Source organism: Orycteropus afer, unplaced genomic scaffold (genome assembly GCF_000298275.1).
Source record: "Orycteropus afer afer isolate SDZICR_OR568_19922 unplaced genomic scaffold, OryAfe1.0 scaffold00005, whole genome shotgun sequence".
NCBI classification, from domain to species: Eukaryota; Metazoa; Chordata; class Mammalia; order Tubulidentata; family Orycteropodidae; genus Orycteropus; species Orycteropus afer.
Genome location: NW_006921592.1, coordinates 12,850,986 through 12,862,309, shown reverse-complemented (window position 1 = coordinate 12,862,309; position 11,324 = coordinate 12,850,986).

The following is an 11,324-nucleotide window of genomic DNA, read 5'->3' as shown; positions in this document are numbered from 1 at the left end:
GGAGAAGGATGTCATGCTTGGTAGGGTGGAGGGTCGACGAAAGAGGGGGAGGCCTTCAACGAGATGGATTGACATGGTGGCTGCAATGATGGGCTCAAGTATAGCAGGAATTGTGGGGCTGGCACGGGATCGGGCAGTGTTTCGTTCTGCTGTGCATGGGGTCGCTATGAGTTGGAAACGACTCGACTGCATGTAACAACAACAACAACATATTTTGGAGTCAAAGGTCTTGTGGAGAGGGCAAAGCATGTGTCCATCACATTTCTGGAGGCAATCATTTTATTTAATTAATTTAATTTGGTATACTTTATCCTTTCTTTCACATAAAATAAATGTGTCTATAGATTAAAATTTCTTGGGGCTCATTGGAAACATAGAAGGAGGAAAGAAAGATAATTTGTAACATTTTTGTTGTTTTGTTTCTCTAGACAAGTTCTATGCAATATGGTAGCCAAGAGCCACGTGTAGCTCTGAAACATGTGAAACAGCTAATCTGATGTATTGGAAGTGTAAAATGCATGACAGATTTTGAATACTTGTATGAAAGTATGAATGTAAACTATCATGATAATTTTTTGTATTGGGTACTTATCCAAATGATTATGTTTTGGGTTTATTATTAGGTTAAATACACTTTTAAATTTTAATTTAATTTTTTTTTCTATTTTTAAAAAATGTGGCTGTTAGGTGATTTTAACTTATATATGTGGCTCAGAGTATATTTCTATGGACTGCTCTATTCTCCCAATAGCCACAAGCCACATATAGCTATTTAAATTTTCATTTTAATTAATTAACATTAAATATAACTCAAAATTAATTTTGTAATAGACACTAACAAAATTTAAAGTGCTCAATAGTCGTAGGTGTCTAGTGGTTACCATATTGAACAATGAAGATATAAAATAGTTTACCATCACCGTAACCTAGTGGACAGTACTTCTCTAGACAATCCAACGCCATAAAGAAATAAGCCAAAAAAGAAAAAGAAAAAAAAACCGAAATCTAAAACATGGTCAGAGTGGCTGAGCAAATTGGTCTTACAGCTAATAAAGAAAAGTAACAATTAAATTTCTTATACAAAGATTAAAGAATATTATTAGAATTGCACGTTGCATTGTTTATTCTAAGATATTTGGGCAACCACAAAAGATGGCATCAGATGTTTTTTTCCCATGAAATTTTTAATGTTGCTACCAAATGTGCAACACACTACGGTGTACTATCATAAGTCAGCTAAAACATGTGTAAACATACGTCATGTCAGTCATTAAGAAGAAGGGCATAATTACACTTTTAAATGTGGCAAAGCATTTTGAAAGTAGTGTGTAATTTTCCAGAGTAGGAACCTTTGTGAACATATCCTTCCCTGAGTGTTTATACAGCCTGACATCTTCAGGTTTTTTCAAATCAAGAGCCCCACTGTGAACAAACCAGCTGCAGACAAAAGAAGCAATTTGTTCTTTAGGTGCCATTTCATTGAGAGGGCAAGAAAGAGTGGGCAGAGAGGCACAGACAGGCAGAAAATCACATCAGTGAAGGTACTACCATGTTAGAGACAGCAACTGAGAACTTGGCAAGTTCTGGCCGTATTAAAGGAATGTATTTATAATGGGTGCCAGGTAAGTAAGAGGCTGTCATAAAACAACAACAACAACAACTGTGTTCACCCTATAAAAAGTTAATCTCTTTGCCCTTTTGATTCAACAATATACACTATTTCTCATTAAGCGCTTCATGATTTAGAATCTATGTTGTTAAATTTCTGGGTTTATTTTCTGTCTTCCTGTACATAAATGCTTGCTCCACGAGAACAATTCCCTGGCTTCTTTTGTTGCCTTGGTATTCCCAGCCCTAGAGCAGTTTTGGACTTTGTTGCCTTGTTACAGACAGCACTATTCACATTGTCTTTCTTACACTGCAGATCTGCCCTGGCACATAATAGATGCTAAATAAATATATTATAATTATCTTGCAAAGAAGCTAAGTTTGTTTCTCTTCCTTGTTCCAAAAAAAGACCTAACTCACTGCCATCGAGTTGATTCTGACTCATAGAGACCCCTACTGGGTTTCCAAGTATGTAAATCTTTACAGAAGCAGATGGCCCCATCTTTCTTCCATGGAGCGGCTGGTGGGTTTGAACCATGGATCTTTTGGTTAGCAGGCAAATGCCTTAACCACTACCACCAGAGCTCCTTCTCTTCCCCACTAGATCATCAAATTAAGAATAAGGATTCTCTTTGCTTGTTTGTTTCTTTTCCTCTTCCCCTCTCCTCCCTTAGTCCTTCCTCCCTCCCATCCTCATTACCTTTCTCTCTCCCTCCCCTTCTGTTTTTTCTGAAGGTCTTATGGCACCTAGCATAGTAGCACATGTAATCTGGTGCTCACTAAATATTTGTTGAATCACATAGAGGGATTGGATGAAATTATATAGCAATACCTGAAAAAGGAAGAAGACTGAATTTTCATTAAGTATTTCTTTTTTTAAGGCACCCTACTGGCACAGTGCTTGGCTGCTAATGGAAAGGTTGTCATTTCAAACCAACAAGCTGCTCAGTGGGAGAAAGATGTGGCAGACTGCTTCTGTAAAGATTAAATCAGATTTCAGCCTTGGAACCCCTCTTCCCCCCCTCTAGGGCAGTTCTATTCTGTCCTACACTATAAAATCGATACAATGGCAATTAGTTTGATTTTTAGTTTGGTTTGTTTTCTTTTTATGATTACTCATTGCTATTGGCAATGGGAAAAACAACTATTGCTAATTATTATGCTGATTTTTATAAGGCATCTTAATACATCATTATTCAGAATAAGGTATTCTGTTTATCCCTTATTTGATTAATTGAAATAACACTCTATGCTGACCATTCATATACAGATTAACGATGATGATTTCAGTTTTCTCCTTTGTTTATTCATTCATTTGCTATCGAAAACAAAATATTACTCAGTGTCAGAGCTACTCTAGACAAGATGGGAACAGAAATAAAAGACCTCACTTTGTTTACAAGTATCACAATGTAGGCTGATGTCTGTTAAGTCAGAGTTGTGTGTATAGAATCCAGAATCTCTGAAGTGAGTCAAGAACTCAGTCGTAATTCTGCCAAGTGGAATTAAGATTTCAGCACAGCCACTTCAGTCAAAAAACACTCCTGTTATTTGTTCCTTGGTTACAGGACTTGAACATACCACCAATTGTGAAGACCAGCCAACCTGGCTATCTCTACATGCTACTGGCATTATAATGAGAAAAAGGACATGTAAATTAAATAAATAGTAATTAGTGGAGGAAGCTCCATGGGGGACAGATCTGAGGAATAAGTTGCAAAGGGCTTTTGTCTGTCAGCCTGTCATACTGTGGTGGCTTTCATTTTGTTATGAGGTTGAAAGCTACACTGCTGGCCTTTTAAATACCAGCAGAGTCACTTATGGTGGACAGGTTTCAGCAGAGCTTCCAGACTAAGACAGACTAGGAAAAAAGGCCTGGTGATCTACTTCTGAAAGTTAATCAATTTAAACCCTGTGGAGTACAACAGAATATTGTCAAATATGGTGCTGCAAGATGAGCCCCTTATGTTGGAAGTCACTTAAATCACCTAGTGGCTACAATAATGGACTCAAGTGTATCAATCACATGAAGATGGTGCAGAAACAGGCACTATGTTGGCCTTTTGGATGTGGGGTCACCAACAGTTGGAGCTGATTCAACTGCAACTAACATTAGGAAACACATTGTTGTTGTTGTTGTTGTTGTTTGCCATCGAGTCGGCCCTGACTCATATTAATAAAATGAGGATCAACAGCCCTGTTATACTTGTTTTCTACTTCTTTCCCTTTATGTTTGTGTCTGCTCAAGGGCAATGACCATCCTAATTTATGTTTGAACTAGTATAATGTATAACCCAGTGACAACTCACAGGAGGCACTTAACAAAGATTTGTTAAATCACTTAAACAGTGCCCTATGTTATCCATTGGCCATTATTTATACATTTTCTTCACTGGATCAAATGGAAAAAATATTTAAAAGACAGCTACGTGTTACTCTAATATCTAAGTGGATATGCCATTGTTGATTGCAACTAACATTGCCCTTTGGGACCAGTTATTGCTAGGAGCCTGGTGGCATAACAGTTAAGCCCTTGGCTGCTAACCCACCCTGCCTCTCTGCAGAAAAAAGATCTAGCAATTTCCTCCAATAAAGACTGTGCTGTTGTTGTTATGTGCCACCGAATCGGACCCGACTCAGCGACCCTTCCTTGGGTTTCCGAGGCGGTATCACTACTGAAGTAGATTGCCCAACCTTCCTTCCGAGGAGTGACTGGTGGGTTTGAACTGGTGGGTTTGAACCACCAACCTTCTGGTTATCAGTCAAGTGCCTTAGGCACTATGCTACCAGTGCTCCCAATAAAGATTACAGAGTAGAAAACCCTAAAGGCCAGTTCTGCTCTGTCATGTGGACTTGCTATGAGTCGAAATTGACTTGACAACACCCAACAATAACAACTACCTGTTATTCACACCTTATCTCACTTAGCTCTTGACTTCTTTAGTATCAGCTATGCTCTGTTCCTATTGTTGGCACATTCTCTGCATTTGGTACCACTGTTTTATTTTGTGTTTTTTTTTTCCCCTCCTTTAATGTGTATGTGACAAGGAGCTCTGGTAGCATAGTGCCTAAGGCACTTGACTGATAACCATAAGGCTAGGGGTTCAAACCCACCAGCCACTCATCCCTCTGAAGGAAGATGGGACAATTTACTTCCATAGTGATACTTCCCCCGAAACCCAAGGAGGAGTCACTATGAGTTGGGTCCGACTCGATGGCACATAACAACAACAACAACAACATAATGTGACAAGGAAGCTGGAGGAAGAGATCTTAGAATTGTGTTAAAAGTATGAAATTTCTTTTGGCTCCTCCTTGCAAAATACTTTGAATAGTGGCTCCATTTGTGCCTTGTTTCCCATGGTATCAACAATTTATACTCTTTCAACATTCCTCATCCTTGTTTTTTCAATTCTGCTCCATCCAGAGGACTCTGAACCAGCTCACATAAGCTAGAGGTGAGACAAAGATGAGGTCAAACTTGTCAGAGAGTGCTATGCCTGCTTTGTTTAGTTCATAGAAATATAAGGGAAATACAATGAAATCTGTGAGAGCTGCCTTGTTTTTCCAGGTCTCACAAATTTTTCTCCTTTCAAGGGTTCAGTCTTACAACTTTTCTGTCACTATTAGTGGGAGTTTTCTTTCTTTGATTGGTTTTGAACTTACACAGGTTCCAGTTTTTGCTGCCTTTACTGTAAAAAAATAATACATAAGACAATGTATAGAATATGAATTCAGAGCTATACAAATTGAGGGTAATTAAACATATTCCTTGGTAAGATATTTTCAGCACCTAAGAACATAAGTTATTATTGTTGTTGTTGTTGTTGTTGTTATGTGCCGTCGAGTCAGACCTGACTCATAGCGATGCCTCCCTGGGTTTCCGAGGCAATAACACTACAGAAGTAGATTGCCCAACCTTCCTAGAGGGAAAAAAATATTTTAAAAGAATTAAATTAAATTAGAATTTAAAAATTTTTCTTTTGCACTGAAATTCTCTGATTAGTTTAGCTTTCCTTTTATAGCTGGGCCTATAAGTTAAGGCAATAATGGCAATTACAGAAACAGAGGCAGGGGAAAGAGTCCTTTTACAAGCTATATTAATGGGGGAAATTGTAAAACTCTGACAGAAAGATTTTAAAAATGTACATGAAAATCCCTTTTACTGGGTCACTGTTACTCAAAGAAGGGCCTGCTGAAAATAAGAAATTCACAGCTATCCTGCTGACATGAAGAGAAAGAAAACTTCAAAGTAAACCTTGGAGAAATGATTTTTAAAGTAGTAGAGTTGAGGCTTGACCCAGTAATAGATTTTGAAAGGGTGTTTGGTATCTCTGTGGTAAGTGAGGTTATCCAGAGACAAGATTCCAGACCCAAATACAACCAGGCTGGAGGCGCCTTAATAGTGATATTGATTGACTATAAACAAGAACAGATGCAAGGAACCAGGATAACAGAGAAAAATGTATTTTGGGAAAAAAGGTTATTATCCCCCTTCGGGATGACTAATACCATAGCCATAGAAATTCGTTTTACAACAAATATTTTCTGAAATCCTACATTGTGCCTCGCACTGGATAAAAGACACATTTCTAACCCTCAAGGCATTTTCCGGCTGGTTTATGTGTTTTAGGGAGCTTCGTGGAAGAAGGGAAGTATCCATGGCCACTTTAACATTACCAGTAATTGCTCTGAACAGAGAACTAAACCACATAGAATGACTTTCATTTTATTTCTATCATAAAATAACTGAGTAACTTGGAGAAGTCACTTCACTTTTCTTGGCCTTCATTCCAAGTAACAAAGGTTACTTCTATATCTGCTTTCAATTCTAAAATTTAAATTTATGTGAAATTTGATTCACAAGTCAGTATTAGAGCGTGATCAATAACGATCCCTGTGAACTAAATACCAGTTGTTATGAATCAATCCAACTCAAGGAGACCCCATGTCTAACTATGCTTAATAGGGTTTTCAATGACTGAGTTTTTTCTGAAGTAGATTGTCAAGCCTTTCTTTTGAAGTGTCTCTGGACGGACTTGAATTGCCAATCTTTTGATTAGCAGATGAGCATGTTTGTACCACCCAAGGATTCCATGAACAGAATAGAAAGTTCCATTCTTTTCAAGAATCAATTTGTGGACTTCTGGTAGGAGCTTTGATAGCATCGTGCCTAAGGCATTTGACTGCTAACCAGAAGGCTGACGGCTCAAACCAACCAGCCACTCCTCAGAAGGAAGACTGGGCAATCTACTTCCATAGAGATACTGCCTTGGAAATCCAAGAGGTGGTCACTATGAGTCGGATTAGACTCGACAGCGGTGAGTTTGGTTTTGTTTTGTTTGGTAAGATGGTGGAATAGGCAAACAAACTACACAGACCCTCTTCAACAAAGAAAAGAAGAATCAATTAACACAGATATAGAAGATAATCCTGGAGCCCTGTGCTTTGAAAAGAAGGATACAGAAGTGGACTGAAATCCAACTAGTAGAAGAACCTATATGAAAACACCAAAAGAGGAGACATACAGAGCTGCAGACTGTAAGAGATCCTGATGGCATGGATAGCTTGGATATTGCCAAGTGGTGTTAGGACCTAACAATTAACCTAAAAATCAGAGCTGCCAGCCAGGGGATACACAGAGGACTGTACTAGTGACTGGTGAACAAAAGAGGAAGCAGCGAAGAGGGAGAAAAGCTGAGCCGTGGACTTTTGGCTGTCCAGAGGTCAAGCCATTTTAAGAGTTTACAAGTGGTTGGACCATTTTGGATATTTAAAGCAACAACATTCACTCAGATCCTGGGACCTAAGAATAGGCTCCACTTGCCAGCAACCACAAGGGCATTCCAGATATTGAGGACTGGAAAGGGACAACATTACCCTTGTTACTTTCACACCCTACACTCTCTTGGTGAATGAAGGTGCAGCCATTCCTCACTCTCATCCAACTTCTGGGCTGACAGGAATTCCATCCCAGTCTGTGTGCTCTGACAGAGCTGGATGCCCTGCTCTGCCCTGCCCTGCCCAGATTTCTTTTTCTTGTTTTTTTTTTTTTTTTTTTCCCGTTTGTTTGTTTTTGTCTTTTTTAATTTTTCTTCTTTTTTTTACTCTTTTTATTACTATTGTGTCTTCTTCCCCTCTGAGGTTCTAGTTTTGTTTTTTTTTTTCTCTCTTCCTTTTACCTGGTTCCCATTTATTTCTTTCTTGTGGTTCTCCCCATTCCTTGTTTTTCTTTTTGTATTTTTCCCATTTTTTTCTTCATTATTCTCTTACTCTACCTATTTTCTCTTATTACCCCCCTCCCCAAACATTGTTTCCCCTCCTTCTTCTATTCAAATTTGTTTTGGCTTTTGCAAGTATTTATTTAAATATTTTATCTCATTTTTTGCCTTTTTTCTCTCTCTCTCTCTCTCTCTCTTACTTTCTTTTTTTGGAGATTGTTCCTAATTGCTTATGCAGTGATTTTCTTTTTCTTTTTCTTTCTTTTTTTTTTTTTTTGCCTCTTCCTTTTACTTTTGATGGTTTTTTGATAGTTGTTTTTGTCTAACTGAGTGGGAGACAGCAACTGTACCCATATGAGCCAACCACACCTGCACCTCCTGCAGCTCTGCTTACTGAGTGAGAACCACCACTTCCTTCTGCACCAACTGGCCAATTGTACATGAACACCAATAATGGCCTGACTCATCCTTAACTGCTCTTAACAAACAGTTAACAGAGACCTGTGCAGCCACTCTCAATCTTTACCACACCCACCGGGAGACAGGTGGTGAGTGCAGAAGTGCTGCCAACTAATTAATAGAGGAGCATAGTACCCTGCTTACTCAGATACATCCAAAAAAAAAAAGGAAAGGAAAATCTTAGATGAATCACTCCAACATACAATAAACAATTAAATATAAATATAACATTATCACAATGTTTAGGAGAAAACAGACAATCACAGTGCACACAGAGAAGCAAGATAAAACAGTATAAACAAGGGCCCAGGATACAGACCCAGGACATATCCCTGATATGAAATTCAAAAGAATTATACTTAGGTACCTTCAAAGTACTGAGAGACAGAGCAATGAAAACACTGACAAAATTAAGGAAAACACAGACAAAACCCTAAAACAATTTCAGAAAAAAATACAAGAACAAACTGACAAAATAAATGAAAAATTAGAAATGATACAAAAATCTACAGATAGAAATCCAGAAGATTAATACCAAATTTTCAGAAATGGATAACACATGGAAAGGGCAAAGGAGGAGAATCAAATCAATGGAAAACAAAATTAGTGAGATTAAAGACAGATACCTGAATATTTCTTTGGAAAGGGATCAATCAGAAAAAAGATCAAAATAAAATGAAGAAAGCCTAAGGCTCAAGGCTCATGTGGGATACCATCAAACCAATAATCTACATGTAACCAGAATTCCATAACAAGAAGAAGGAAAGAAAACTACGGAGAAAATTGTCCAAGATTTGTCGGAAGAGAACTTTCCTGATAAGATGGAAAATGAGAATATATCCATCCATTCAGGAAGTCCAATGAACCCCAAACAGGATAGACCCCAAAAGAAAATCACCAAGATATATCATCATCAAACTCACCAAAACAAAGATAAAGAAAGAATCCTGAAAGCAGCACAAGAAAAAAAGTTACCTACAAAGGGCAACCAATAACACAGCTCTGATTTCTCAGCAGAAACCATATAGGTGAAAAGGAAATGGGATGATGTATATAAAAGCCTGAAAGAAAAAATTTCCAACCAAGAATGATATACCCAGGAAAATTGCCCCTCAAATATGATGGTGGAATTAGGAGATTTCCAGATAAGCAGAAATAAAGGTAATTGGTTAAAGCCAGACCAACCTTGCAAGACCAACCTTGCAAGAGATACTGAAGGGAGTCCTTTGAACAGAGAACCAAAAATAACAAACAACAACTGACCATTAACACACAAGATGACATAACCCAGAAACCAACCCTGTTATGGAAGTATCCAAAGTGAAATAAGCTTACAAGATTGTAAACAGGGAACCAGAGACATCAATTGAGAAGTGAGGACAACTACAAAACAAAAAGAGGGAAAAAAGTGTAGTTACAGAACTTCTAAATGGTGAGGAAGTCAATAGAGTTTCAAAATACTCTTTGGACTGTTTGGACTGTTCCAAACTTAGGGAGAAAATTATAAATCACAGGGTAACCTCAAAGAAAAATGATAAACCTTCACATCACAGTAAAAAAAGGACAAGCACAAATATTTAGCAAATACTAAAACAACAGCAACAAAGGAAATGATAACACAATTCACAAACATAATGAGCTCAGTACAGAAAATTATATGGAACAGAGAAACCAGGAAAACCATGAAAAAACACATAACAAAATGATAGCAACAAATTCATACTTCTTAATAATTATAATAATTATACTGGATGTCAATGGAGTAAATGCACTACTCAAGAGACAGAGAGTTGCAGACTGTATAAGAAAACATAAACCATCAATATGTTGTCTACAAGAGACACACCTTAGAGACAAACACAAAAATACACTAAAAATCAAAGGTTAGAAAAAGGTATATCAAGCAAATGGCAACCACAGAAGAGTGGGAGTGGCAATATTAACTTCCGGTCAAATTGACTTTAAGACAAAAACCACCATACAAGACAACGAAGGACATTATATAATCATTAAAGAATCAATTGAACATGAAGATATAACCATAATAAGTATCTATGGACCCAATGAAAGACTCTCAAAATACATAAATCACACTCTAGCAGAATTGAAAAAGACAAATACAGTCATAGTAGCAGATTTTAATACACCACTTTCAATGAAAGATAGAACAACAGGAAAAAAACTCAACAAAGATGGAGAAGAATTAAACAATACAATCCACCAAATTGACCTTATAGACATCTCCAGAGCACTTCACCCAACAACAGCATGATATACATTCTTTTCCAGTGCACATGGAACATTCTTCAGGATAGACCAAATGTTAGGTCATAAAACGAGCCTTAAATTTAGTAACATTGAAATATTGCAAAGCATATTCTCAGATCACAATGCTATCAAATTAGAAATCAACAATAGGAAGATCAACGGAAAAAGAACAAGCACATAGAAACTGAATAACACCCTCCTTAAGAATGACTGGGTAATAGAAGAAATAAACTATGAAAATCAAAAATTCCTCTAATCAAATGAGAATGAAAACACAACATACCAAAATCTTTGGCACACAGCAAAAGCAGTGATCACAGGCCAATTATAGCACTAAATGCACACATCAAAAAAGAAGGAGCCAAAATCAACACCTTAATGAACATCTCCAACAAAACGGCAAGAAAAGCCTATAGTCACCAGACTCACTGCCGTAGAGTTGGATTTGACTCAGTGACCCCTCCTTGCATTTCTGAGACTGTATTACTATGGAAGTAGATCACCCACCCAGAAGAAAGGAAATAAAGATTCAAGCAGAAATCAATGGAACAGAAAAATAGAAAGCCAATAGGAAAAAATCAACAGGACTAGAAGTGGTTTTGAAAAGATTAATAAAATTGACAAACCACTGGCAAATTTAACAAAGGAAAAGAAGGGGAGAAGACAAATAACACAAATAAGAAACAAAATGAGTGACATCACAACAGAACCAATTGAAATAAAAAAGAAAATACCAACATACTGTGAAACAAGCTTGAAAATCTAGAA